A 17,442-nucleotide genomic window follows, 5' to 3' on the forward strand; every position below is an offset into this window, starting at 1 on the left:
CGATCATGTCATGTCATACACTGTTTAACAGACTATGGGCCTCATTATAAGTGTGGCGGAGAAGGAAAAGTGGTGGTCATTCCTTTACTGCTATTTTTGGCCACAGCGCCAAACTACAGGTTTGCCGGTGGGGGTTACTTGATTTACCTCCAACCAAGAGCTGGAGGTAAATCGCCCCCCCCCACCAGCAAAAAAACAGCCAGTATTACCAGCAATTCCCCCCGTGCAGTCATATGGGACTCAATGGAATCAGTAATGACCGCTGTTTCTGGCACCTGTAATATCTCAGTAATACTGGGATAGCAGGCACCGGTAACGGTAGGTCAGTTTGCCAGTATTCTGCCGGAATTACCAGCGGAATACCGGCATACTCATAATGACCCCCTTTTTCTCTTCTCCCAAACATTGATGGTATTGTTTTTATTTTTATTTTATTTGTTATTAAGTGTTTTCTGGTTGAAAAAAACAACCTGTGCACTACATATGGCATCAAATAAAAATGATTAACAATTCAAATATAAAGTAAAACATAATACATAAAATATATTCTCGGTTCATTTGTGCTTACTAACAGTACCAACACCACTTCACTGCCAGCGTGTATAATATATTCCGAAAACAAACGAGAAACTAGAAATACCTTTAATCAATATCTATCACTGACCTTATAATGATTGCAAACCTTTAATCAATATATATCACTGACCTTATAATGGATGCAACTGCCATACTTGGGCATATTTTTAAGCTAAAGAAAGTTACTTTGAAAATACGATGTCGACTTTGGGGTAGTATATCAGGAGCACCATTATTCTAACGTGCACATGACTGGTTCCCCAGCTCACTGAATCACATGTGGATTGTGTATGTGATGCCTCATAAAAATAAATATAATGCCAAACCAAAAGGGACTTTATCAATCGGTTGGCTACTAGAAGCACTTAGATTCTAATTGCCTAATCAGATAAGCATACTACTTAAGATGGCCAGTCCTTTTAACTCAGGGCTTACACAATAGACCAAATGTAATGACATGAGCACTGGCACAGGATCACCAATATATAATAAAATTAGGTGAATACTAGCTAACACTGTGTTATATCGTAATAAGATATGCAGTCGCCGGAGCACCTAGGCACCAACATGCTTTAGATCAGCCCAATTACTTATTCTTGCAAACAGAACTTAACTAAGCTGCAATATATTTCACTGAATAGGACCAGCATCTGAAACAGATCAGGAAACAGAACATAGGTGTTCAGCTGGAACAACCACTGAGAATTCTGGACACTAATGAACTCATTAAACAATTCCCAACTTTAACTCAACTTTAACCAACTTTAATTCTTAACTTAATCCAAAGGTAAGCAAAGTCCAATATGACTGACCCACAATCTTATACCATAATTATGTGATCTGAATTTGGACCTCCAATTTCTTCTTTACCTTACAGAAGCACTGGACACTTGTCTACCCATCAACATAGACTACAACTATTAAGGAGAGAAATGTATATCTAATATGAATACTGTCCTAACCAGGCAGACCATATGTTATAAGAGAGTTATGTCACAAGTTTACACTTAACTGCGGTATGAACTATTTGACTTGTGCCTTGAAAAAGCCAGAGCAAAGGCGAAACACATGCACGTGATTCCTAGCCGAGTTTGTTGGCACTAATATATCAACATTGATATTTGGAACCATTTATTGGAATATGTTTTAACAATCTAAATAAAATACATAATGCTCAACAGCTAACAAGTATAGATTAACTTGTTTAAGAGGCAATTCTTAAAGGAAACTCCCGACCAAGTGCACAGGCTAATATAGAACACCAAATATGCACTAACAGACCTTTTTTACTGGTTGGTGGATACCAGTCTCTGGACAGCTATTCAGCTACTGGCCTCCACATAGGTAATTATTAGCGATGCAGAAATTATAATAGAAAACAAATGGGAAGAGTGCACCTGTTAGAACTGATATAATATTGTTTCGTCCTCATTGTATATGTTGGCCTATGCCCAGTCGCTTTGCGAGGAAATCCGTATTACAAGGTCGTTACCTCAAGTGAATCGAGCCTCGATTTTAGGTTAGAACCGCCATTTTAGTTTATTGTACAAAGTCACCCTGTAGTCTAAAATGTCTGTCTCGTGTGCTCTTGTTCTTGCCTAACCTCTTCAAGCTCTGTAGGAGTGTTGATGTCCAACCTGCCTTCAGGCTACATGTTAGGGTCATGTAGACCTTGTCCTTTGTTGAGCTCGGGATCAGGGGATTACTCGAATTAGCAATTGTTAAACTATAAGTATACAAGAACAGTAATGCTATCCAAATACGATATGCGAAACCTCTTGTTTGATCTGTATTAAAACGATACGTAAAGAGTGTAACGTTAAATCAAAGAATAATAGAGTGTGTTAGTAAATGTATTCAAAAGTAAACCGCATGCACGAGATATGGAAATTAGGAAAGTGAACCTGGTGCGACCCTAGTCCAATGTATTATTAACTTGTAAGAGGCTGGACATTGTTATAACAAATTGTATAAATACGCCGATGTCCAGCTAGCAAATTCTGCTCACTGCTCACATTGAACCCTGCTGGTGGTCTCTGTGATATATTGACAGCCAAATAGCTATTTGTGTACTTTGTTGAATACTGTTCAGTTTTATAATAAAGATTCTGGGAATCATTACAAGCCTGTGTCGGTGTATTTTCCTTTGCTCGGTGTAACAGCCGTAATATTGTATTTTTTCTGATTCCACAGATGGCGCCCGAATAGGGACCCTCAAGATTGACTTCGTCTCATTGAAGGTTGGCTCGGCCATTGGACCGGGATCGGACGGTGCCAACAGAAACGGCCACTCTAGACGAGAAGCGAATTTCTTGACGAAACTGCACGATCCGATCCCTGAACGGTGAGCTGTAGCCCGAGACGACGTCTTGACGAGGGTCCATACATTCAAGGTGGGTAAATTTGCCGAAAATCACCAGACACGTGGGTCCTTAGCATTGTCCTTAGTAATCCGATCGGGCTTCCCAGTTATTTGGTCAGGTGAATCATGTCCCGATTCTTAATCTAACCCTGACAATTTGAATTTGAAGCATTGTACTCGCGAGCCCAATTATTTAACCAGGTAACACCAGAACTTTGATATGCCTGGGAAATTGTCTGCCTGCTTTAGGGCATTATTCCTCAGCGACAGACAATCTTTGGAAGATAGCCATCCCACACCACAGGAGGAGTCGCCGGCATGTACTGTGTACTGTAAGAAAGGCTTTGGTAGTATAGCATTTAATGACATTTGGCACAGACAGACAAGACATAATTCTAATCTTCGGTGGCCAACCAATGGTAGTTTTGAAATCCCTCGTATAGAATATTTAGAGTATGTATTAGTAAAGAAAAAGGCTAGACCTGCAGCGTTTGACGCGTTACAGAGTTGGTAAACAGAAGCTTTGCAGCAACAAAAGAGTAGAGAGAAACATATGCGTAGGCATATGACAAGTGTCGAAAAGGCACGGTTGTATGACCAAAATAATGAATTGGAGTCAGTTAGGAACACGGACAGGGCGTTTCAATTAGGCATTCAGAAAATCTACCCTTCAAAAGATTTTCATACGTCAGATGAATTGATTAATAAACTTTTGCATGAACGAAGGCCCGATGCCTCCGCGCCACCTCTGTACGTTCCTCCTCCTGGCGCTTTGCCCCTCCCCGTTGTTGTTCCCCCTCCTACAGTTCCTCCGGTCCTCCCTGCTGTCCTTCCTGTTGTTCTTCCAGCCGTCACTCCTTTGCCTGCCCCCTTGCCTCCACCTGTTGATATTCAGAATTTGCCTACTTTTCTTCTTCCAAGTGATTATGCATCGCTTTTAGTAGACCAGGGAGCGAGACCAAGGGTTGTGACTCGTAATACTGTGCCCCCAGAAAAGAAGAATGAATTGATTGCTTGGGTTAAACATTGTATGGAGAAGGGTGAACAAGCTGATGTTTTTTCCACACTCGAAAATTTAAAAAATATTCCTGAGAAAAATGTTTTTATTGAAGGATTAAGGACTCATTTGAGTATAATGTGGAACAGATTAAATGATGTAGATTTCCCACAAGGGTTATGGGATTTGAACGCTTTAGCGCTGTCTAGAGATACTGCGGAGAAGGTATATGAGCATGTTGAGAGGATTTTTGAGTATAGGAAGGAGTTGGAAGAGTTACAGAATGAGGAAGCAGATGGTGGTAGTTTAGGTATTATGTACTTACAGAAACGGTTTTCTCCTCGCCGTGAATTAAAAGGTGAGGAAGCGCAAATTTGTATAAAGGATACAATAAGATGGATTTTGGATATGTCGATAACTCCAGATAAAGTATATGACACATATAGTCAGTATACATTAGAAATGCAAAAGAAAGTGATACAGGTGATGGTAGAGCACCTGCAGAATGAGTGTGTAAAAAGAAAGATTTGTTGTCCCGCAGAATTGTTGAGTGTTTATAAGAGAGCCTTTTCGATTGATACTTCTTTGACTGCCCTAGCGCTTGATTTGGCTCTGTTGCTTAGTAAGCGTTCGGAGCTGCCTACTTCTCAGTTGCCTATGAGAGAGGTCCCTCTGACATTTGTCCCGAAAGTTAAGATTGCGGCCGATGCTGCACGAGGTATAGTCGCCGTAGAAATTCCTGCACATTACGTATCACAGTTTGTTCACATCCTGCTTTCAAGACAGGAAGTGACCACCATAAAACAATCGATTCCTGATATAAGAAACAATCCGACCCGGTTCTATAAAGAAATAGAGTCGGTCTTACAGTCGTCGGTATTCACCTTAAGTGATATTGACCTATTGACCTATTATTCCCCGTACCCCTACCAGTCGATTTGTGGAAACAGATCAGGACTATAGATGACATACCTGGGTTGGGAGATACATGGGATAACATGGTTAGGCTAGATAGAGAAAAACCAGCTGGCGAACGACCGCCTCAAGTGATATTAACCTTGCCTGATAGAATTATTGTAAAATTAAAAACTATGGTTCCTGAGAAAAGAATCATTTGGGACAAGCTTACTGCCTGTGTCCAAGGAAAGTCTGAGGGTGCTACCAATTTCTTCAATCGGTTCGAGCAGGTATTCTCAGATTTCAGTGGACAAGACTTAGGCACAAAGTCAGGGAAAAGGCTGTTTGTCGACAAATTTGTACGTGGATTGCTGCCTGACATCCAGTTATATATTATGTCTTCTGAAAGCGCTTGGCAGGCGAAGTCTCAATCAGAAGTACTGCATATGGCTCAGTACTATGAAAATCGTGTAAATACTGAAAAGGGAAAACTTGAGAAAAAAAAGGGTGACCTGAAAACAAAAGTTTTATTACAACAGATTGTTAGAAGCCCTAGAGGGGGTAATCAATTTAGAGGTCAGTACATTCCACAGGGAAGTGCGCCCTTGGCTCCGGTAACCATTAACCAGTGTGCCTATTGCCGATAGGAAGGCCACTGGCGCGCACAATGTCCGTCCTTGCAGCAAAGGTCATTTGGGAACATGGGTAGACGATCCAGAGGTCGCCCAGGTACAGGGGGCCCTGGTAGAGGTCAGTTTGTACCAGAATCACAGCAACCTCCTTCACAAGATAAGCAAATTTCAAATGTGGATAATAGAAACATTTTTTATCACCCTTCTGCCGCATACCTCTCTGAAGAGCTTCCTTTTGATAATATTCTGTTTCGCTAGGATTGCCCGAAGCAGAATTTGGAACCTACGGCTATTCCCGTTCATCAGAAAGGCCCCTACGTTGAGATGGTGGTGGGAAATAGGAAGCATTTATTTTTAGTAGTTACGGGAGCACAGAAATTTTCCATTGATCATTCACGGGTTCCAAATATTCCCCTGTCAGGGCAGTCCAACGTTTCGTTAGGGTTTTCAGGCACACCTGTAGTTTGTCCGGTCTCTTTGCTGGTACCGATAACACTGGGTCTCTTCACGGAACAGTGTCCATTTCTATTTACCACAAACTGTGGGGAGAACTTGCTGGGGCTAAATTTGTTGAAGGCATTGCATACAGTAATACATTGTTCTCCGGGCAGAGTTCGGTTAACAATTTCACCTCAGCAATCACTCGCCTCTCAGTTTTTGACTCGACCTATACCGCCAGAATTCAGTAATGTCCCAGAAGGCTTATGGGCAATTGATGATGTGGGCATTCTTTAAATTGAACCTGTTAAAATTATTTTGAAACATGGAGTAAAATTGCCTCGCATCCCGCAATATAAGATCTCAGTTGAAGGCGAACAGGCTTTGAAATGTATAGTTTCTGATTTTGGACATCGTGGAGTAATTGAGGAGATTACGGGTGGAATATTTAACAGCCCCATTTTGCCAGTATACAAAAAAGGTGATAATGCGATTCCCTTTTGTTTTATAAGGTGTGTTTGGTGTGTTCTCCCTCCCCCTCCCCTTGCAGCCTCTTCCTGGTGTCCTCCTCCAGCCCGCCTCCCTGCCCGCTCCCCCCCCTCTGATTGGCTCCTCCACGTAGTCCCTCTGGACTACCCGACGGCTGCTCTCCCCCGCTCGCCTCTTTGCGCAGTTCCTGGGGTGAGAGCAGCTCGCCGGGCAGCCCAGCTGCAGGATTGATATCCTGCCAGTCCATCTGGGCCAGAAGTAAGATTTCCCTGTGTTGTTTCATTATTGATTGCGCTCCGAGCGCGTGTTTGGTGTGTTCTCCCTCCCCCCTCCCCTTGCAGCCTGTTCCTGGTGTCCTCCTCCAGCCCGCCTCCCTGCCCGCCACCCCCCCCTTATCTACTGTCCCTCCTGGGCTGCCCCACTGCCCGGCAGCCCCCACGGCTAAGGGCCCCTCAGGCAAAGGGCGGCTCCTACAGCTGCGGCTCCCACTGTGTCTGCAGGTGTCCGCAGGGGACGCAAGGCGCAAGGTCAATTGCTATCTCCTCCTTCTCGTGCCCCCCCCTACACCTGGCCAATGCATTTGCATGGTGTCTTCACCTCACTGTGTTCAACAGCTGTGGTAAACTAGGGTTTTTCTCCCCTCGCATGATTCTCAAACTTAGGTGGCCTCTTCACTGTGCACCTAATACGCATTACTGTTGTTGTTCTGAAATGTGGTAAACTAGGGTTTTTCTCCCCTCGCAGGATTCTCAAATTTAGGTGGCCTCTTCACTGTGCACCTAATACGCATTACTGTTGTTGTTCTGAAATGTGGTAAACTAGGGTTTTTCTCCCCTTGCAGGATTCTCAAACTTAGGTGGCCTCTTCACTGTGCACCTAATACGCATTACTGTTGTTGTTCTGAAATGTGGTAAACTAGGGTTTTTCTCCCCTCGCGGGATTCTCAAACTTAGCTGGCCTCTTCACTGTGCACCTAATACGCATTACTGTTGTTGTTCTGAAATGTGGTAAACTTGTGCTTGCCGCTCTCTTCCTGTCTGCGTGCTCTGGCATCGTCTGTCTTCCCCCCACTCCCTCCTACTCCATGGTGCTCTCTATCTCGCCTATCTTCTCAAACTGCTTCTCTATTGACTATCCTGCTCTCCTCACTAAATCTTGTAGGAAAAAGTTTAAAAAGGACATCCTGGTCTCCAACCCAGGCCTCCCTATCGCTGACACCTACACTAGTGCCTGCTCTAAGGAAACTCTCACTGACATCCTCTTTTTCGTGCCTTCGCCTGACCTATGGACCCTTCATATGGTCTCTGTGCTCTCTCCTTTTTCCTCTTCTCCCATTAATGGTCGCACCCGTTGGGATGTCCTCTTGGCCCCCTTCCGCTCCTCTAAGGCCATCATTAATGTCTAGGCTAATGGGACCATCTTGGTCCAAGGCCCTCAGGCCAACCTTCACCTCTTTGATAGACGGTTCCCACGCCTCATCAACTTCCTTTCCTCTACTGCTGTCCCGCCTCCTCTGTCCTCGGCTACCTTGCCTCTACCCTCCCTCCCTGCCCCCTCTTGTGCTCTTTCTTCACCTCCTTCTGCTACACCTCTGCAGGGCGTACCTCTAATCTGTACCCCTCCCCGGAAGTCCTTCAAGGATGGCAACCTTCTCCACATTGCCACTCTTAACTCTCGCTCTGCCATCAAGCATTCCTCTGACATCTGTCACCTTCTTGAGGTACTGAACCTTGACGTCCTCGGTCTCACTGAGACATGGTTCACGGCCAGCTCTGTCACCAGCTTTGACACACTCCTAACTGACGGTTACAAGATCCTCTCCGTGCCCAGGCCCAACCGTGCAGGGGGGGGGTGTTGCCCTTTTCTTCCCTGAGTGGATTCCTGCCACTGTCACTCCTACGCAGAACTACTCCTCTTTTGAATGTCTTGTCTGCCAACTCTCTCTCTCTCCTAGCCATTCCCTTACCGTGGCTACTATCTATCGGCCACCTGGTCAAATTTCCTCCTTCCTCTCTGAGTGGGCTGACCTCTCCTCCTCACTCTTGTCCTCTACCACTCAACTCCTCCTTCTTGGTGACTTCAACATCCACCTGGATGCCTCCTGTCCCCCGACTGGACTCTTTCGTCACCTCTGTGACTCTCTCTCACTCTCTATTCTCCCGTCTGGGCCTACTCATTCTGCAGGGCACACTCTTGATGCTCTGATCTCTTCTGACCTTCCCCTCTCCGTCCCTCTCTCTACTCCTCTCTCCTGGACTGATCACTTTCTCCTATCCTCCCACCTCACCCTCCCTACCCCACAGGCAAAGCCACCCTCATCACTGCCACCCACCTTCTCAGTCATCCGAACCATGAAGCGCGTGTCAGTTGAGGCTTTCGCTGCCACCTTCTCGCCCCTCCCCTCCCCCTTCGGCTGACTTCCACCCTGACACAGTCCTCTCCATGCTCCACTCTGCTATATCTGATACTCTTGATATCCTTGCCCCTGTCATGAGAATCCGCCTGAAGCCCAAAGCCAAATGTAACTCCTGGTATGACTCGGATCTCGTCACCCTAAAATGCAAGTGCAGGGTGGCAGAGAGGAAATGGCGTGCTTCATGTTCATCCTCTGACAAACTGGCCTGCCGCCTGCTCCAAAGGCAATACCGTCTCTCCGTTCTCACCAAGAAGAGAGCCCTTATCCAAGCCCGCACCTCTGCGGCATCTAACAACTCGGCCGAACTCTACAAGGAGCTTACCAATCCTGCTGCAGTCTCTACCTCTCCTGTCCCCTCCCAGGCCCTCTGCACAGCACTGGCCTCTCACTTCATCTCTGAAACTCAGGACATCCTGTCCTCACTCTCCTCCTATTACCTCCCCCCCTCTCTTCCCGGCTTTTCCTCTGGCCCTTCTGCAGCCACCCCACCTCCCTCCTTCTCTGCCTTTCCCCTTTTTTCTGCTGACGAGGTTTCCAGACAAGTCCGAGCTATGAAAGTATCGTCTAAACAGGTTCCCCCTTGTTCCTCCAAAACTATCAAGGACCACATTGACTCCCTGGCTCCTGCCCTGGCTGACTTTAGCAACCACTCCTTCGCCTCTGGAGTCTTCCCATCCCCCCTCAAGCACTCCCTTGTGCACCCTCTTCTCAAGAAACCCTCTTCCGACCCCTCCTGCCCGGCTAGCTATCGCCCAATCTCCATCACTCCCTTCCTGGGCAAGCTCCTGGAGAAACTGGCCATCTCCCAGCTTATCCTCCATGCTGAATCTGTTGGTAGTCTTCATGACCATCAATCTGGCTTCAGAGCGGCCAGAAGCATGGAAACTGCTCTCCTGAACATCCGTGAGGACCTGCTCTTGAACCTCGACTCCAACACTCTGTGTGTTCTCATTCTGCTCGATCTCTCTTCTGCCTTTGACACTGTCAACCATGCCATCCTGCTCAACCTTCTCCGTGATAACCTGGGTATCACTGGTCAGGCTCTGGCGTGGCTGACCTCTTTCCTTTCCAATCGACCCTCCCAGGTCAAACTTGGGTCCTTCCTCTCTGACATCTTTTTCTCCACCTGTGGTGTTCCCCAGGGATCTAATCTCTCTCCCTGGCTGTTCAACCAGTATCTGGCACTCCTTGCCCACCGCATCGCCGGCCTCTGCCCCAACTTTCAGTGCTATGCTTACGATACCCAGCTCATTTTCAGGCTACCCTCGGCCTCCTCCTCTCCTTCCCTCATCTCTGACGGTCTGTCTGCTATCCAGGAATGGTGTGCCGCCAATGACCTCTGCCTTAATGCCAGTAAGACTGAGATTCTACTCATCGGCACACCCACTCCCACCTTCCCTGCAGCTCTCTGGCCAGCCTCTCTTGGCCCTCTTCCTGCTCCTACCCGCAAGGCAAAAAACCTCGAGGTCATCTTCGACTCCACACTCTCCTTCTCTCCTCATATATCTGATGTCTCTAAGAAGTCACACTACCAGCTGCACCTCCTCAGAGGTATTCTTCCCTTCCACTCCTTCCCCCAGAAGCTCACTGGCTCACGAGCCCTGGTTCTCTCGAAGCTGGACTACTGTAACAGCCTCTATCTAAATCTGCCTCCCTCCACTCTACGCCCTCTGCAACTCATCCAGAACAGAACTGCGAGACTTGTCCTTGGCCTCAAGCCCAGGGACCGACCGTATCTCTCCAGGACTGACATCTCTACATTGGCTCCCAGTGGCTGCGAGGATTAAGTTCAAAACCCTCTGCATTGTCCACAAGGCCTTCTGGGGCCTGGGGCCTAAATACCTTCAACTCTCTCTTCCTAAATATCTTCCTTCCCGAGCCCTTTGCTCATCCGTCTCCAACTCCCTCAGGGTCAGCCGCTTCTCGAAGCAACGAGCTGGTAGTAGATCTCTCTCCGCGGCAGGGGCCTCCCTCTGGAACAGCCTTCCTGCCTCCCTGAAACTTGAGGAGAACCATCTCCGGTTCCGGAAGCACCTCAAAACCTTCCTCTTTGCTTCTGCTTTCTCTCTACCTCTCCCCTGCTAAATTATTCACTGAAACTGCACTGAATCTGCAACTGGGCCACCCTCACCGACCTCGGTCCTGAGCCCAGCCACTCTCCACTTGCACTGCCTCCCTTGCAACCCCTGCACTGTGGGACTGTCTCTGTATCCCTACAGCCCCTCCTTCCCAGCACTTGTCTGCACTTACCTTGCACTTGCCACCAGCTGGCCCTATTTATTCATTTTTTATTCTACTTACTTTGTACTGCACTTCCCCCTCCCCTTCCCCTTGCACTTTTTCCCTTCCCCCTACCCCTGCACTTGCGCGGTCTGAATGTCACCTGGCCTAGTAGGATCGTTGTCTGTCTTCCCCTTGTTCCCCCCTCCCTGCCTCGTCGCGCCTTGAAACATTTGTGTATAGGCGCGTTACAAATGCCATATCATATCATATCATATCATATCATAATTGATTTACGTGCTATTAACAAAATTGTGGCTCCTCAATTTCCTATTGTACCTGATGTTACAACAATACTAACCATGATTCCAGCTTCTGCCACTCATTTTAGCCTTGTTGATCTTAAAAACGCATTTTTCAGTATTCCAATACAAAATGATAGCAGGTATTTGTTCGCGTTTACCCTAGGTGGACGCTCGTTTACATTCACTCGTGCACCACAAGGGTACACTGAGAGTCCAAGTATTTATAGTAGGGCATTGAAAGAGCAGCTTGATACTCTCGAGTTGCCTACTACTTGCATATTACTACAGTATGTAGATGACCTCCTCTTGGCTGCTGATTCTGAGAGCGCCTGTAAAGAAGGCACTGTGTTGTTGCTTTGTCATCTCGCAAAATATGGCCACAAAGCTTCACTTAAAAAATTCCAATATTGTTGTCAGGAGGTCACCTATTTAGGCTACCTCCTGTCAAAGGAGGGAAGGGAAGACGGTTGACACCTGAACGAATAAAGACTATTTTTGGCATGTCTGTCCCAAATACGCAGAAGGAAGTTAGAGCCCTGATAGGTATGGCTTCTTATTGTAGATTGTGGATCCCTAACTTTTCGTTAACGATTAAACCAATGCTGGCTTTGACAAAGAAGGGCATTTCTTTGCCATTGCCATGGACTTTTGAACAAAAGACAGCATTTGATTTGCTCAAATCCGCGCTGTGTTCAGCGCCGGTTGTAGGAACTCCGAATTATGACAAGGCCTTTGTATTGTTTGTGCATGAATGTGATGGATGTGCTTTGGCTGTATTAACGCAGGAGCATGGAGGGAAGAATAGGCCGTGCGGTTACTATTCCTCCGCCCTTGATCCTGTAGCATGCGCTTTGCCAAGATGTTTGCGCGCTGTTGCTGCTTCTGCTGCGTCTGTGAAACAGAGTGAGGGAATGGTCATGGGTCATGCGTTAACCCTAATGGTACCTCACTCTGTAGATATTTTATTGAATAGAACACAAATGCAACACCCCACTTCTGCACGATTGACAAGATATGAACTAATCTTGTTTGCCCCGCACATTCAAATTCAGAGGTGTTGTGTATTAAATCCGGCTGAACAATGACCTGTCTCGCAAGATACTGTTGATGGTGACGATACGTCAAACGATTGCCTTTATATGACAGAACAGGAGACTAAAGGCAGAATCGATCTGAAAGACACCTTTGAATAGCCCACAAGGAGAGATATTTTGTGATGGCTCTTGTTTTAAACTTCCAGACGGTACATCCACGGCTGCTTATGCTGTCACTACTTTAAACACGATTGTGGAAACTAAAAGAATTATGCATAATTCCGCACAGGCCGCAGAAATTATAGCGTTAACTCGAGCTTGTGAACTTTCTGAAGGGCTTACAGTAAATATATATACCGATAGTCATTATGCTTTTCGGGTGGCCCACAATTTCACTAGACTTTGGAAAGAACGAGGTTTCTTGACCTTGCACGGAACGAAAATCCAGCACGGCACTTTAATAGTGCGATTACTTTCAGCACTCGCACTCCCTGTTCAGTTAGCTATCATAAAATGTTCAGCACATCAAAAGGTTACAGATGATGTAGGAAAAGGGAATGCGTTCGCCTATCAGATAGCTAAACAAACTGCCACTGATTTCAGTTCAGAAATGTATGCTGTAAAAGAAATTGTAAACGTTTGCACTTTGGGTGAAAGTATTGATGCTGTAAAAGATATTCAAGCAGATGCTACCATAGGAAACTAAGAGATGGATCGAGGGTGCAGGGAGATTGGATGACGATGGGTGTTGGGTAGACAATATTGAGGGAAAATGGTTACTCCCTGACGCCTACATTACTATGATGGTTATTATGGCTCATAGTCCGACACATGTTTGTGCGCGTAAATTGACTAAAATGCTACACAGCGTATGGGCCAATGATAAGATTTTCAAAACTGCAGAGCGTTTTGTCCAAAGCTGCATGGTCTGCTTGCAGCACAATGTAGGAAAAGGTACCTCGACTCCTAGAGAAAGTTTCGCTCCACCTTCTGTTCCGTTTGAGGTTATTCACTTTGATTTTATTGAGATGGAACGTTGTAACAATCTTAAATATGTGTTGGTTGTCATTTGTGCCTTTAGTAAGTGGGTTGAGGCGTTCCCGGTTAGAGATGCAACGGCCATAACCACGGCAAAAACTCTGTTGAAAGAGTTTTTTCCTAGGTTCGGGCTGCCGAGAGTCATCTGGTCAGATAATGGGCCACACTTTATCGCTACTGTAAACCTACAAATTTGCAAAGGATTACAGATTGACAAATGGTTCCATTCAGCCAGACATGCCCAAAGTGCCGGATTAGTGGAAAGGCATAACAGCATTATAAAGAACAAACTCACTAAAACGTGTGCTGGCACCAAGCTAAAATGGCCGGACGCCTTACTGATCGTGTTGCTATCGATGAGAACAACCCCTCAAACTAAGACTGGGCTCTTACCCTTTGAGGTGGTAATGGGGAGGCCTGCTAATATTTGGGGTATGCCAAAAAAGTTGCTCGTTGCGGGACATAGAAAATGTGCTTCTTCCAGATTACTGTAACCAGTTGACTAAATATCTGTTTTCAATTTATCACCAGGTGCGAGAGGCATTACCTGTACGCTACTAGGGTCCTGGTCACAGTCTACGACCGGGGGACTGGATCCTCACAAAGGTTTTTGAGAGGTCGTCTTGCCTTGCACCTCGGTGGAGGGGTCCCTACCAAGTCCTGCTAGTCACTCAGACTGCTGTGCGGGTAGCGGGTCGTAAGAACTGGATTCATGCGATGCACACCAAATGGATCCCACAGCCCGTGCTATACGATACAGAAGATACAGAATCCCTTCTCACTGCTGTAACTAGCGTGCCTGAAACAGCAACAACCAACAAGGGAGAATTGGAGACCGCTTCAGAATCCGCAAGGCTAGACAAAACGGCCATCTTGTCTTCTCACACCCCAACAGTGGAACTTCCGGATCAATCCTTTTCTGATCCCATTTCTGTCCATTCGCCACAGGAGGAAGTGACGACACTTTGTCCTCACCAGAAACTGCAAAATATAACTTGCGTCCAAGGAAGTAAACTTACAACATGGTTTGACTGTGTGATTGAGAAAATCATTTGAGGGCTTGCCTTTTGGCCCAACTGTACGGGAAGATTCTGTTGGCTAAGGGTTGTGGGAAAGACATTAAGATGACGCGTGACTGGAGTCGCCAGCAAACAAACAATTGGTGTTTTTTTGGTTGAAGACTACAATGCCTGCACCCGCTACCGCTCGTACCGAACTTTTAGATAAACATGTGACTAGCAGAGACAATGATCAAGCATGTAAGGGGACCCCCAAAGTGTATTGTTGCCTTTTTGTGATAATTACTGGATTTTTAGCAACTGTTGGTTTTGGGTTATGGTATCTGGAAGCATATCCGTTAGAGGACTTTTTACCTATTGAAAATGTATCTGTTATCCCCACTCCTTCCATGCAATTGCATACTTTGTCAGCTAGAGATTCTTTGCATAGACAGAACTATCAGAATAATACCCTTTTGTTAATCATGAATGCCACGCATGCAATTTTTAATAAGACCAATTGTTGGATCTGTTTGCATTTACCGCAACATGGGGATAACGGGCTAGGTTGGTATATTTATCCTTTACCTTTGACAACTACCTGTTACGCTTCTCTTAGAGCACTATTTTTTGGCCGATGGAATGACAGCATCTCAGGGAACTTTGATGGTACAAATTTAAATAGCTTTGAAAGAATGTTTTGATGCCCCTGGGATGCTCTCCTTTTGCAAATAGAAGTAAGCCAAACATTGCTTCTGTTAGGCCCTCTGATAGATTGTCTCGTCCTTTTCAGTCTTTAATCTCTTTCAAAATGGCTCCTATAGGCAATAAGGATGCCACGCCTCCATCTTATTCTGTTCATCATAGCCCTGATTCAGTATCCTTCTGCATACAGAGGAATGGAAAACGGTCAATGGGTAATTTTAGAAAGTGCGCCAACGTTGCGAATTTGACTAGTGAGAACAGACCTCTGTACATAGGCGAACCTGTCTATTTTGTTTGCGGTAATGTGGCATTTCCATGGTTGCCCAGGGATTGGCAAGGAACCTGTTATTTAGGGATTCTACTACCTGGGGTATTTATTGCCAGTACTGCAGATGTTTCGAAAACTCATCCACGACGAGGTGTGAAAAGGGATACTCCAGCGCAGACTCTAGGAGATATCATGAAATCCTTCGTGCCATTTTTTGGGCAAATTATGAATTCAGAAGATATCAGGGGACTAGCGAGAGTATTGGAGAGAACCATCAATCGGACCACTGACATACTCTATAATATGACGTTAGAACAAAAAGCGATAAGATTAGTGGCTCTTCAGAACCGGATGGCATTAGATGTCATTTTGGCCGAGCGTGGAGGAGTATGTAAATTAGTGGGGTCCGCTTGCTGCGTTTACGTACCAGACTCCTCTCCGACAATCTTTAGGGCTATCCAAAATCTTGGTTCAGAAGTACATGTTCCTGAGGGAAACTGGGAACTTAGTGCATGGTTTTGGGACCTCTTACGGTCATGGTGATAGAAGTTGTTTTCGGCCCTGCTGATTATCTTGGGAAATTTTCTGTTTCTTTGCTGTTGTATACAGTGTCTCCCTGGTATATGCTCAGTATTAGGGGGATGTTGCGCGCAAGCAACAAGTGTACTAGGGCATAAAATATACGCCGCAGAGAAGGTTTCCAAAGAGTATGTGTTAAAAGAAACTCTGGTGTTAGATCTAATGGCAATAGATATGTCAGACAATGATTCGGGATGTATAGATGTTGAAATGTGGAGTTAGTCGCAAAGTGATTGAAGGTAGTTTAGCGCTTGGCATAGGCCAAAAGAAGGGTTTGTTAGAACTGATATAATATTGTTCCGTCCTCATTGTATATGTTGGCCTATGCCCAGTCGCTTTGCGAGGAAATCCGTATTACAAGGTCGTGACCTCAAGTGAATCGAGCCTCCATTTTAGGTTAGAACCGCCATTTTAGTTTATAGTACAAAGTCACCCTGTAGTCTAAAATGGCCATCTCGTGTGCTCTTGTTCATGCCTAACCTCTTCATCCTCTGTAGGAGGGTTAATGTCCAACCTGCCTTCAGGCTACATGTTAGGGTCATATAGACCTTGTCCTTTGTTGACCTCGGGATCAGGGGATTACTTGAATTAGCAATTGTTAAACTATAAGTATACAAGAACAGTAATGCCATCCAAATACGATATGCAAAACCTTTTGTTTGATCTGTATTAAAACGATACGTAAAGAGTGTAACGTTAAATTAAAGAATAATAGAGTGTGTTAGTAAATGTATTCAAAAGTAAACCGCATGCACGAGATATGCAAATTAGGAAAGTGAACCTGGCGCAACCCTAGCCCAATGTATTATTAACTTGTAAGAGGCTGGACATCGTTATAATAAATTGTATAAATACGCCGATGTCCAGCTAGCAAATTCTGCTCACTTCTCACATTGAACCCTGCTGGTGGTCTCTGTGATATATTGACAGCCAAATAGCTATTTGTGTACTTTGTTGAATACTGTTCAGTTTTGTAATAAAGATTCTGGGAATCTTTACAAGCCCGTGTCAGTGTATTTTCCTTTGTTCGGTGTAACAGCCATAATATTGTATTTTTTCTGATCCACACACCTGCTAATTTACACACCGTCACATGTAAACTCAGAGTCTATGGGTTTGCACTTTTATAGATCATAAACCAAGCCCTTCATGCGTGTGCACAATTTCTCTAATTTAAATGGTCATTGCATGTGATTGGATAATGCTCCAAAAGTGTCATCACATTAAACCATATCCTCTGTGCTCATTGGGTATATTTAATATAAACTTTCTAAAACATCATATTCCTCACAAGTGATCATGTTACTAATCAGTTCATCAGATTGCCCTCACACAAGCAACTCAAATGAAGCTAGTCTGATCTTGGCACAACATGATGCATGTGTTACAAATTTGTCTATTTACACATTTACACTTTTACGCAAAAAATAGATTAACTGGCTTGCTGGCATGGACAATAGGATATATAAATCAATGGCATGATCCATT

The sequence above is a fragment of the Ambystoma mexicanum genome, chromosome 7p (genome assembly GCF_040938575.1).
Source record: "Ambystoma mexicanum isolate Mex_15411 chromosome 7p, UKY_AmexF1_1, whole genome shotgun sequence".
NCBI lineage: Eukaryota > Metazoa > Chordata > Amphibia > Caudata > Ambystomatidae > Ambystoma > Ambystoma mexicanum.